Source organism: Oncorhynchus masou, chromosome 28, assembly GCF_036934945.1.
Source record: "Oncorhynchus masou masou isolate Uvic2021 chromosome 28, UVic_Omas_1.1, whole genome shotgun sequence".
Classification (NCBI taxonomy): domain Eukaryota; kingdom Metazoa; phylum Chordata; class Actinopteri; order Salmoniformes; family Salmonidae; genus Oncorhynchus; species Oncorhynchus masou.
This window is the reverse complement of record NC_088239.1, coordinates 44,921,169-44,931,168: the sequence shown is the minus strand read 5'-3', so window position 1 is coordinate 44,931,168 and position 10,000 is coordinate 44,921,169.

Below are 10,000 nucleotides of genomic sequence, written 5' to 3'. Positions count from 1 at the left end.
AGAATATCATTCAAGATTGAGAGTGATATGATGGCCTAATTTATATACAGGTAGGCCTTATTTGTTGTTTTAGGATTTTAAAAACATAACATTTTCTTTGAGCCCCTATGTGTAGGCGTAGATGCTGATAATGATAGGTAATGATAGGCCTAACCATCTTATAGTAGATAGAAAGGTTTTCCTAAAAATCTTCTCAATAAAATGCTAACTAGCTACAAAGTAACATATGCCTACCTGGCAGAATGATATCATGATCATTTGCATCAATACAGTGGCCATTTGTTTTGCAAACGCCCTCTCATGTGCTACAGAAACACCACTAACCAAACAACAGTGCTAGATGCCTGAACACTTGAATTAAAAGGGAACTACACTAAAAATATCTATTTTTCTCATCAAAAGTGGTCTCCTGATGTGATTTAAGCATTGCTGTGGACTTAGAACATGCAAATTGGGTTATTTTCTATTTAAAGAGTATGACTTTGAGAGTGAAAACCTGAAAAAATTTCAGAAATCTGAAACCTGGGAATTTCTGACTGAGTTGACAACCTCATTTATCTGTTTCAATAGTAGGCCTACTTTTAGTCTATTTGCACAGTACATCTTGGGTTGGCCTGACTGTGAAAGACCAATATGCGATTTATAATTTTAGGTCATTCAGTGTGTCACTGTTTCGCGTAGAATTTTTCTGGTAGGCCGCCATTCCTTTACCGGCCATAGTGTTCCAATTTTTTTGTTGCAAAACTAGACTATACCCACTTCACAGGCACCACTACACCACTAGAGATAGTCACCTGATAAAGACAGTCTGCAAAGAAAACAAAACGTCAACTGCACTTGCCATTACACAATGTCCCTTCTCCAAACAGAACTCTGAATCAAACCTCTTAAGATATTGATCAAAATTACTAATCTATTTTCTTGCTACGAGTTGTTTTTCCACACTAAATACTACATGAATCGTAAACATTCTCACCCAGTGTATCTACATCTACATCATCACTACAGGCAAAGTAATTATGGCACCCTTTTCCCTATTTAGTGCACTACTTTTGTTAGAGCTCTGGTCAAAAGGAGTGCATTAAATAGGGAATAGGGTGAAATTTGGGACACAAGCCTGATGAAGGGATTTGAATGTGTGACCAGGTAGAAATCGGAGACATGTATACAACTCTAATCAATGATTGGTTACTATGTACTCTAACAGAAAATGGACATCTTGGAATGTGGAATCTAGCAGTATCTAGCAGTGCTTAATTGCTGAGAAACTTGATTTTGCTCCAAATATGAGGACACCTAAGCAACCTGCAGTGAGGTGCATTTTAAGCACTATTGTGTTTATGCAAACAGATAGAGGCTGGTTCCCAAATAGCACTCTGCACTGCCCTATGGACCCTGGTCAAAATGTGTGCACTACATAGGGAATAGGGTGCCATTTACTGTCCTGCTCTGAGCATTCCAGGCTAGCAATGCTACCAAAGCCGTTATACAATCAGTAGTAAAAGTCTGCAAACCCCCGGCGCAGTCTTCACATTTTGCTGCCTTTTGCTGGCTCAAAATTTAATCTCAAAAGGGAATAAATATATTTATTTTCCTACTGATCTACACAACCTTAAGTTAAAGAAAAATTATATAACATTTTCCAAATTAATAAAATAAAAAATATATGAAGATGTCTTGATTGCATATTTCTTCACACCACAGAGTTAATATTTGGTGGAAGCACCTTTGCAGCCATGTGTGCTAGGTAGGTAGCCTAGTGGTTAGAGCATTGGACTTGTAACTGAAACGTTGCAAGATTGAATCCATGATGTGAATCTGTTGTTCTGCCCCTGAACAAGGCAGTTAACCCACTGTTCCTAGGCTGTCACTGAAAATAAGAATTTGTTCTTAACTGAGTTGCCTCGTTGAATAAAGGTAAAAATAAGATTCTACACATTTTTCACAACTCTTACATTTATACATTGTTTTTGTAAAAATTGCTCAGGCTCAGTAAATTTGGTTGGGACTCACTGATGGACAGCAATATTCGAACCTCAAGCACTAAGTAACTCTCAACACCTCTTGGAAAGCCATTCTGGTGTGTCTTAGGCATTCATATTTGTGTAATTGTCCCCCTGAAAAATAAAACTCTATCCCAGGGTTGTCAGAAGACTGAGGCTGGTTTTCCTTGAACGCTTTACCTGGACTTAGCTTTCATACTTTCATATTTATTTTGATCCTGATAAACTCCCCAGTCCCTGCTGGTGACAAGCATACCCATAACATGATGCTGCCACCACAATATTTGAAAATACAGAGGATTTTAGGGCTGAGGCTGAGTTTCTACTAAGCTTACATATGGAATTGTTTTAAAAAGGTCATAGCAAGGATCTCTTACAATTAATTGATGAAACATTTTATTTGGCCTCACTTCTATTAACCCATAGAAATGTATTGAATAACATATTCATACATGGCAAAACAGATGTATCTGTATTATATCTGAGAGATATAAGATAGTTCAGGAAACTATTTTTATTGTTTAACCCATATGTAACCCCTTTATTTGGCACTAAAGTAGTTCCATATATACAGTATTTCCATTCATTTTTTTTACTTGTGCTCGGCTGCCTTCAGGCGAGTCTTGTGAGGCTTGTGGGCGTCCTAGAGCAATGGGCTCACACTAGTGTGTATCCCAAACTGTTTGGACACTGCAGACAGAAGTTGGCAGATCCGTTGTGCCGACTTCAGAATCCCCTTACCCTCGTGGGGGTCGCAGAGCAAAACAGAGAACAGAACACCATCATGTTTGCGAGAGTCTCCTCTATCCATATTAGTTTGTAGGCCAAACCATTCTGACACTACAGTTGTATCCTGATCTGAAAAACACTGCTGTAGCTCTGCGACTTTCCACCACAGATGTGAAAGGTCGACACCGGCGGATGCGGTGGATTGAGACTCAGCCCATGCAAAACATTTTATTTATTTATTATGCTAATAATATTTCTGCAGGGGCACAGACATCAACTCTAGTGGTTTAATTAAACAATTAAAATACCATCATGCTTAGGATACCATGTATAAAAATGCCCAATTGCCTATTATTTTGCCTACCATGGCTTGAAGAAGAGATCTCAGTGACATTGAAAGAGGGGTTTCAAAGATGCATAGGTTTAAAGTGTGGGTGTGTGTGTGCGCGCGCACGCGTGTGATTGGGTATGTCACCATATCTCAAGACAACTGAACACTTACGGGAGATTCTGGAGTGGCGCCTAAGACAACGTTATCCACCGCAATCAACAAAACAACACATTATGGAATTTATTGTGGAAGAATGGTGTTGCGTGCCTCCAGGAGAGTCCCAGACACTTGTAGAATCTATGCCAAGGTGTATTGAAGCTGTTCTGGCTGCTCATAGTGGCCCAATGCCCTTAAATGGGGCTATGGGAAATACTGCCCCCTTTGGATGAATTGTGTGCCCAAAGTAAACTAAAAAAAAAACTGTCAAAAATTGCTAATATATGCATATAATAATTATTATTGAATAGAAAACACTCTAAAGCTTCTAAAACCGTTCGAATTATGTCTGTATGTAAAGCAGAACTCACAGGGCAGCCATTCTCCCAAACTCTCTCTCTCCTAAGAAAGTTGCTCCAACTTGCTCCGTCATCGCCCACACCCTTCCCAACCAGCTACGGATCTGGGAACAGTTTCTATTTCTTCAGCGTGCTCTCGTCTTTCAATGAGATGTGGAACGGAGAAATTAGCACGAGCTTTGACTGCTTGGTGGGCAAAATACTGAGGTGTCACGAGTTTTCAGGAGTGCACTCTGTGAAAAGGGACTTTTTTTTCCAGTCTGGCTGACGAGAGTTCGTTATGTTTGATTTAATCGCCAATTGTTTTGTACGTTAAAAACATCCTAAAGCTTGATTCTGCACTTAGTTTGACCAGTTTAGTCGACATATATTATGCAAATTTGAAGTTTTGATGCGCAATTTTCGTGATCAGAAGTCCTTTTTGGGGTAATTCACCTGAAGATGTTAGCTTTTGCTAATACAAAGACACACCAACAGCAACCAAACGTTATATTAGGTAAGTATAACTCCTTCCACGGCATTCTTGTCGAAGACCATCAAAGGTAAGGGAATATTTATGTTATAAAATTGTATTTTTGTCGAATCCAACATAGTAGAGAAATAATGCTAATGGCTGAGCGCCGTCTCAGATTATTGAATAGTGAACGAATTCTGTAACGTTAAAAATAAATGTAACACAGCGTTTGCATTAAGAAGAAGTGTATCTTTCTAAATATATGTAGAACATGTATATTTAGTCAAAGTTTATGATGTTTATTGCTGTTATCTGGCGTTAGCTGCTGGAGATATTTATAATTTCTCCGGTCATTTCTGCTGCATTTTTGGACATGGCTCAATGTAAATGGAGATTTATGGATATAAATTGCATATTATTGAAAAAAACATAAATGTACTGTGTAACATGTGCTATTACTGTCATCTGATGAATATTTTCAAAAGGTTAGTGAATCATTTTTCTTTTAATCCTGCGTTTGTGATTGTGCTATTTTGCATAGCCATGTGGCTACATATGTATGTTTCCTAGTGGTGGTTTAACATAAATATGTGCTATGTTTTCGCTGTAAAACATTTTAAAATTCTGACATGCTGGGTAGATGAACAAGGTGTTTATCTTTCATTTAAGCTGTTGGACTTGATACTGTGTGGAGGTTAAATATTTTTAATAATATTTTTGCTTTCCCTGCGCCACCGTTTGGGCTGAAGGGGGGGGGGGGGGGGGGGTTCCTAGTTGGGAACCCGTAGCCCCATTTAAGACACTTTATGTTGGTGTTTCCTTTTTTTGGTAGTTACCTGTAACTAGTACTGAAAGGTTAATTGTATGGTTTCTTCATACATCAAAAGATTAAAAAGGGGCTTTATCGTTCTCCTTACAGCTACCCTATGCAAAGAGAAGACACTCTCCAACTCTCATTAACCGCCTACATATCGTGCATTCGGCAATACATTTCTTCAAGTTTTAATCAATTAGCTGCTTCCAATTAGCTTGCTCATCAAAAAAAAGCTGAGATTACTGTGCTGGTATAGATCTTAGATGTACAGTACATGAGGAACATATGCCAGCGCCAGTCTTATCATAACTCAGTTATCCTCTGAACAGACCTCTTTGAGTGTCCGTCAGTTTGTTTCTTGAGTCTGGCTCTCAGCGTGTGGACTTGGTGACAGTCAAGCATTTAGCCATCTGTTCTGGGTTATTGTCTGCCATGGCAGGCCAATAACCCAGCATTCATCAGGTTCAGAGTGTTCAATAGTCTCATGTACAGGGTTGCAGGTGTGATTGCAGGGTACAATGAAAATCTTAGACTCTGAGCTCCAACATACAGAATGAAGTGAAATAAAACAATGAAAATGGTCATAAAAAACACTAATAATACAAATATAAATAATAATATACGGTACATGTTAACAACTGCAACAGTGATGAATGTCATTGGGATGGGGGCAGAGTAAAAGTCAGTTGAGGGGGTGGGGATAAAATGTCCATAAGAGGAGCAGCAGGTAAGTTAGGTGACCGATGAGGGGTGGGGGGGAATGTCCATAGGGGGAGTTGCAGAGGGAGCAGGTAGCGGACTAGTGGTGGCTATAAAGCAGCATGATGGTCTGGGGGTAGAAACTATTAGTCAGTTATTCAGTTTTCGCCATGGTGCTCCTGTACTGTCCGTGCCTGAGTGATGGAAGTGGGGAGAACAGGGAACGGTTCAGGTGGATAATGATCTTCTTGGCCTTCCTGCTACACCTGGTGTTGTAGGTGTCCTGGAGGGCAAGCAGTGTGCATCCAACGGTGCATTCGACAGTGTGTATCACCCTCTGAAGTGCCTTCCGGTCCGCGGCGGTGGAGTTGCCGTACCAGGCTGTGATCTAGTCTCACAGTATGTTCCCATTGATGTTTCTGGAGAACACTGTGAGGGCCCTCGGGGACAAGGTCAATTTGAAAAGTCGCTGTTGTGCCTTATTCACCATGGTGTCCGTGTTGTTTGACCATTTCAGATTCTCTGAGATGTGTACGCCAAGGAATATTAAGTTATTGACCGTCTCCATGGCGGCCCAGTTAACGGCCTCCTTCATTTTTAAATGGAAGGAGTTTGGAACCACCAAGACTCTTCCTAAAGCTGGCCGCAAGGCCTAACAGAGCAATTGGGGGAGAAGGACCTTGGTTGGGCAGTTGGTCACTCTGACAGAACTCCAGAGGTCCTTTGTGGAGATGGGAGAACCTTTCAGAAGGACAAGCATCTTTGCAGCACTCCACCAATCAGGCCTTTATGGTAGAGTGGCCATACGGAAGCCACTCCTCAGTAAAAGGCACATGAAAGCCTGCTTGGAGTTTGCCAAAAGGCACCTAAAGGACTCTCACATCATGAGAAACAAGATTATCTGGTCTGATGAAACCAAGATTGAACTCTTTGGCCTGATCCCTAAGTGTCAAATCTGGAGGAAACTTGGCATCATCCCTATGGTGAAGCTTGGTGATGGTAGCATCATGCTATGGGGATGTTTTTCAGTGGCAGAGATGGGATGACAAGTCAGGATCGGGAGAAAGATGAATGGAGCAAAGTACAGAGAGATCCTTGATGAAAACCTGCTCGGGACCTCAGACTGGGGTGAATGTTCAACTTCCAACAGGACAATGACCCGAAGCACACAGCCAAGACAACACAGGAGTGGCTTCTGGACAAGTCTCTGAATGTCCTTGAGTGGCCCAGCCAGAGCCCGGACTTAACCTGATCTAGCATCTCTGGACTGACCTTAAAATAGCTGTGCAGCGACACTCCCCATCCAACCTGACAGAGCTTGACAGGATCTGCAGAGAATGGAGAAACTCCCCAAATACAGGTGTGCCAAGCTTTTAGTCTCATACCCGCTGACAAAGGTGTGTCAACAAAGTACTGAGTAAAGGGTCTGAATACTTATGTAAATGTAACATTTCATTATTTATTTTTTAATTAGCAAAAAATTCTAGAAAGCGGTTTTTACTTTGTCATTATGGGGTATTGTGTGTAGATTGATGAGGGATATTTAAAAATATATATATATTTTAGAATATGGCTGTAACGTAACAAAATGTGGATAAAGTCAAGGGGTCTCAATACTTTCCGAATGCTCTGTATGTACAAGAGGTGATGTAATTTCTAAACGGTTCACTCGATATGGATGGAAATACCCTCAAATTAAAACTGTCAGTCTGCACTTTAACCTCCTAGACATTTTATTGTTTCAAATCCAAAATGCTGGAGTACAAAGTAAAACATTTTGGACCTGTATTATGGTATATCAATACTTGATTTTGTCTATAGTGCATTGAAAACACTTCAAGTTCTGCTTTAAAAACATTTTTTATTTAAAATCAATATTACATTTTATTGAACAGGATATACTGTACTTTTTAATCAAAACAAGCTGAATAAAATTGACCCAAGAAATAGCATTGTTGGGAGATCTGGAGAGACCTGGTCAGTCAATTACTAATATACTAATACTCGTACTAGTAAAAGTATTTCTCTTCAACTCGCAAACTGTGGATTCTATTCGATTAGATACACTGCTCAAAAAATAAAGGGAACACTAAAATAACACATCCTATACTTTTTTCTTTACATAGTTCAATGTGCTGACAACAAAATCACACAAAAATTATCAATGGAAATCAAATTTATCAACCCATGGAGGTCTGGATTTGGAGTCACACTCAAAATGAAAGTGGAAAACTACACTACAGGCTGATCCAACTTTGATGTAATGTCCTTAAAACAAGTCAAAATGAGGCTCAGTAGTGTGTGTGGCCTCCACGTGCCTGTATGACCTCCCTAGAACGCCTGGGCATGCTCCTGATGAAGTGGTGGATGTTCTCCTGAGGGATCTCCTCCCAGACCTGGACTAAAGCATCCGCCAACTCCTGGACAGTCTGTGGTGCAACGTGGCGTTGGTGGATGGAGCGAGACATGATGTCCCAGATGTGCTCAATTGGATTCAGGTCTGGGGAATGGGCAGGCCAGTCCATAGCATCAATGCCTTCCTCTTGCAGGAACTGCTGACACACTCCAGCCACAAGAGGTCTAGCATTGTCTTGCATTAGGAGGAACCCAGGGCCAACCGCACCAGCATATGGTCTCACAAGGGGTCTGAGGATCTCATCTCGGTACCTAATGGCAGTCAGGCTACCTCTGGCGAGCACATGGAGGGCTGTGCGGCCCCACAAAGAAATGCCACCCCACACCATGACTGACCCACCGCGAAACCGGTCATGCTGGAGGATGTTGAAGGCAGCAGAACGTTCTCCACGGCGTTTCCAGGCTGGCACGTCTGTCACATGTGCTCAGTGTGAACCTGCTTTCATCTGTGAAGAGCACAGGGCGCCAGTGGCGAATTTGCCAATCTTGGTGTTCTCTGGCAAATGCCAAACGTCCTGCACGATGTTGGGCTGTAAGCACAACCCCCACCTGTGGACGTCGGGCCCTCATACCACCCTCATGGAGTCTGTTTCTGACCATTTGAGCAGACACATGCACATTTGTGGCATGCTGGAGGTCATTTTGCAGGGCTCTGGCAGGCTCCTCCTGCTCCGCCTTGCACAAAGGCGGAGGTAGCGGTCCTGCTGCTGGGTTGTTGCCCTCCTACGGCCTCCTCCACGTCTCCTGATGTACTGGCCTGTCTCCTGGTAGCGCCTCCATGCTCTGGACACTACGCTGACAGACACAGCAAACCTTCTTGCCACAGCTCGCATTGATGTGGCATCCTGGATGAGCTGCACTACCTGAGCCACTTGTGTGGGTTGTAGACTCCATCTCATGCTACCACTAGAGTGAAAGCACTGCCAGCATTCACAAGTGACCAAAACATCAGCCAGGAAGCATAGGAACTGAGAAGTGGTCTGTGGTCACCACCTGCAGAACCACTCCTTTATTCGGGTGTCTTTCTAATTGCCTATAATTTCCACCTGTTTTCTATTCCATTTGCACAACAGCATGTGAGATTTATTGTCAATCAGTGTTGCTTCCTAAGTGGACAGTTTGATTTCACAGAAGTGTGATTGACTTGGAGTTACATTGTGTTGTTTAAGTGTTCCCTTTATTTTTTTGAGCAGTGTATATTCAAATTGTATGTTAAAAGTCACAGCAGAGTTGAAAGATAAATGAGGGGTAGAAATTGTGAAGAGGGTGGCCAGCAGAAATACGTGGGATGGGCCGTAGGAAACTGAGGGATGAGATGTGGAACTGGAGACTAGTGGGAGTGGAGTTGCTGGGAGGGGGATAGAATGACGGTCAAAGATAAAAGTAACAAATAAAGTCAAAATAAACACAAAAAAACTGTTTGAATGACACTGAGGGGCAATGCTGTTACATCCAATGCCTGTTTGCCTGAGGCTGATGCCGCACAGGTGCTTGTATGAGTGTACACATGCATATACACACACTCGCATTCAAATGCCCATGTGCACACACACCGACAGACATACACATGCACTCAAATGTTTGATTCCCTTGATCTCTTTTGTTTCTGCATCGTTGTTTTATGTTCTTGTTTTCCTTTATTTATTTTCTCTCTTTTGTTCATTTTGTTGGTTGTTGGTGCATTGGGGGATGGTGACTTGGAGGGGGGTTTGGGGGTGGTGAATGGCGGGAGAGGTTTTTTATTTGGGGCTGGGTCTTGGATGGTTGAAGGGCAGCTCCCGGGGAACTGTGGGGGGTCTTGGATAGTTGGTGGCCTGGCGGTTGGGAGCTTGGACCGGTGGCCGATAGGTCGCTGGTTTGGTTCCCCCTTTTCGACTTAGTGGGAGATCTGTCGATGTGCTCTTGGGAGGGGGGACTTGACCCTAGTTTCTTCTGTGGTTCGCTCTGGATGGGAGTTTGTCAGATAACTGAATTTAATGTAATGTTGAGCAGCTTCACTGCAGGTAGATTGTATGTTTTAATATTCAATAAAAACATTGT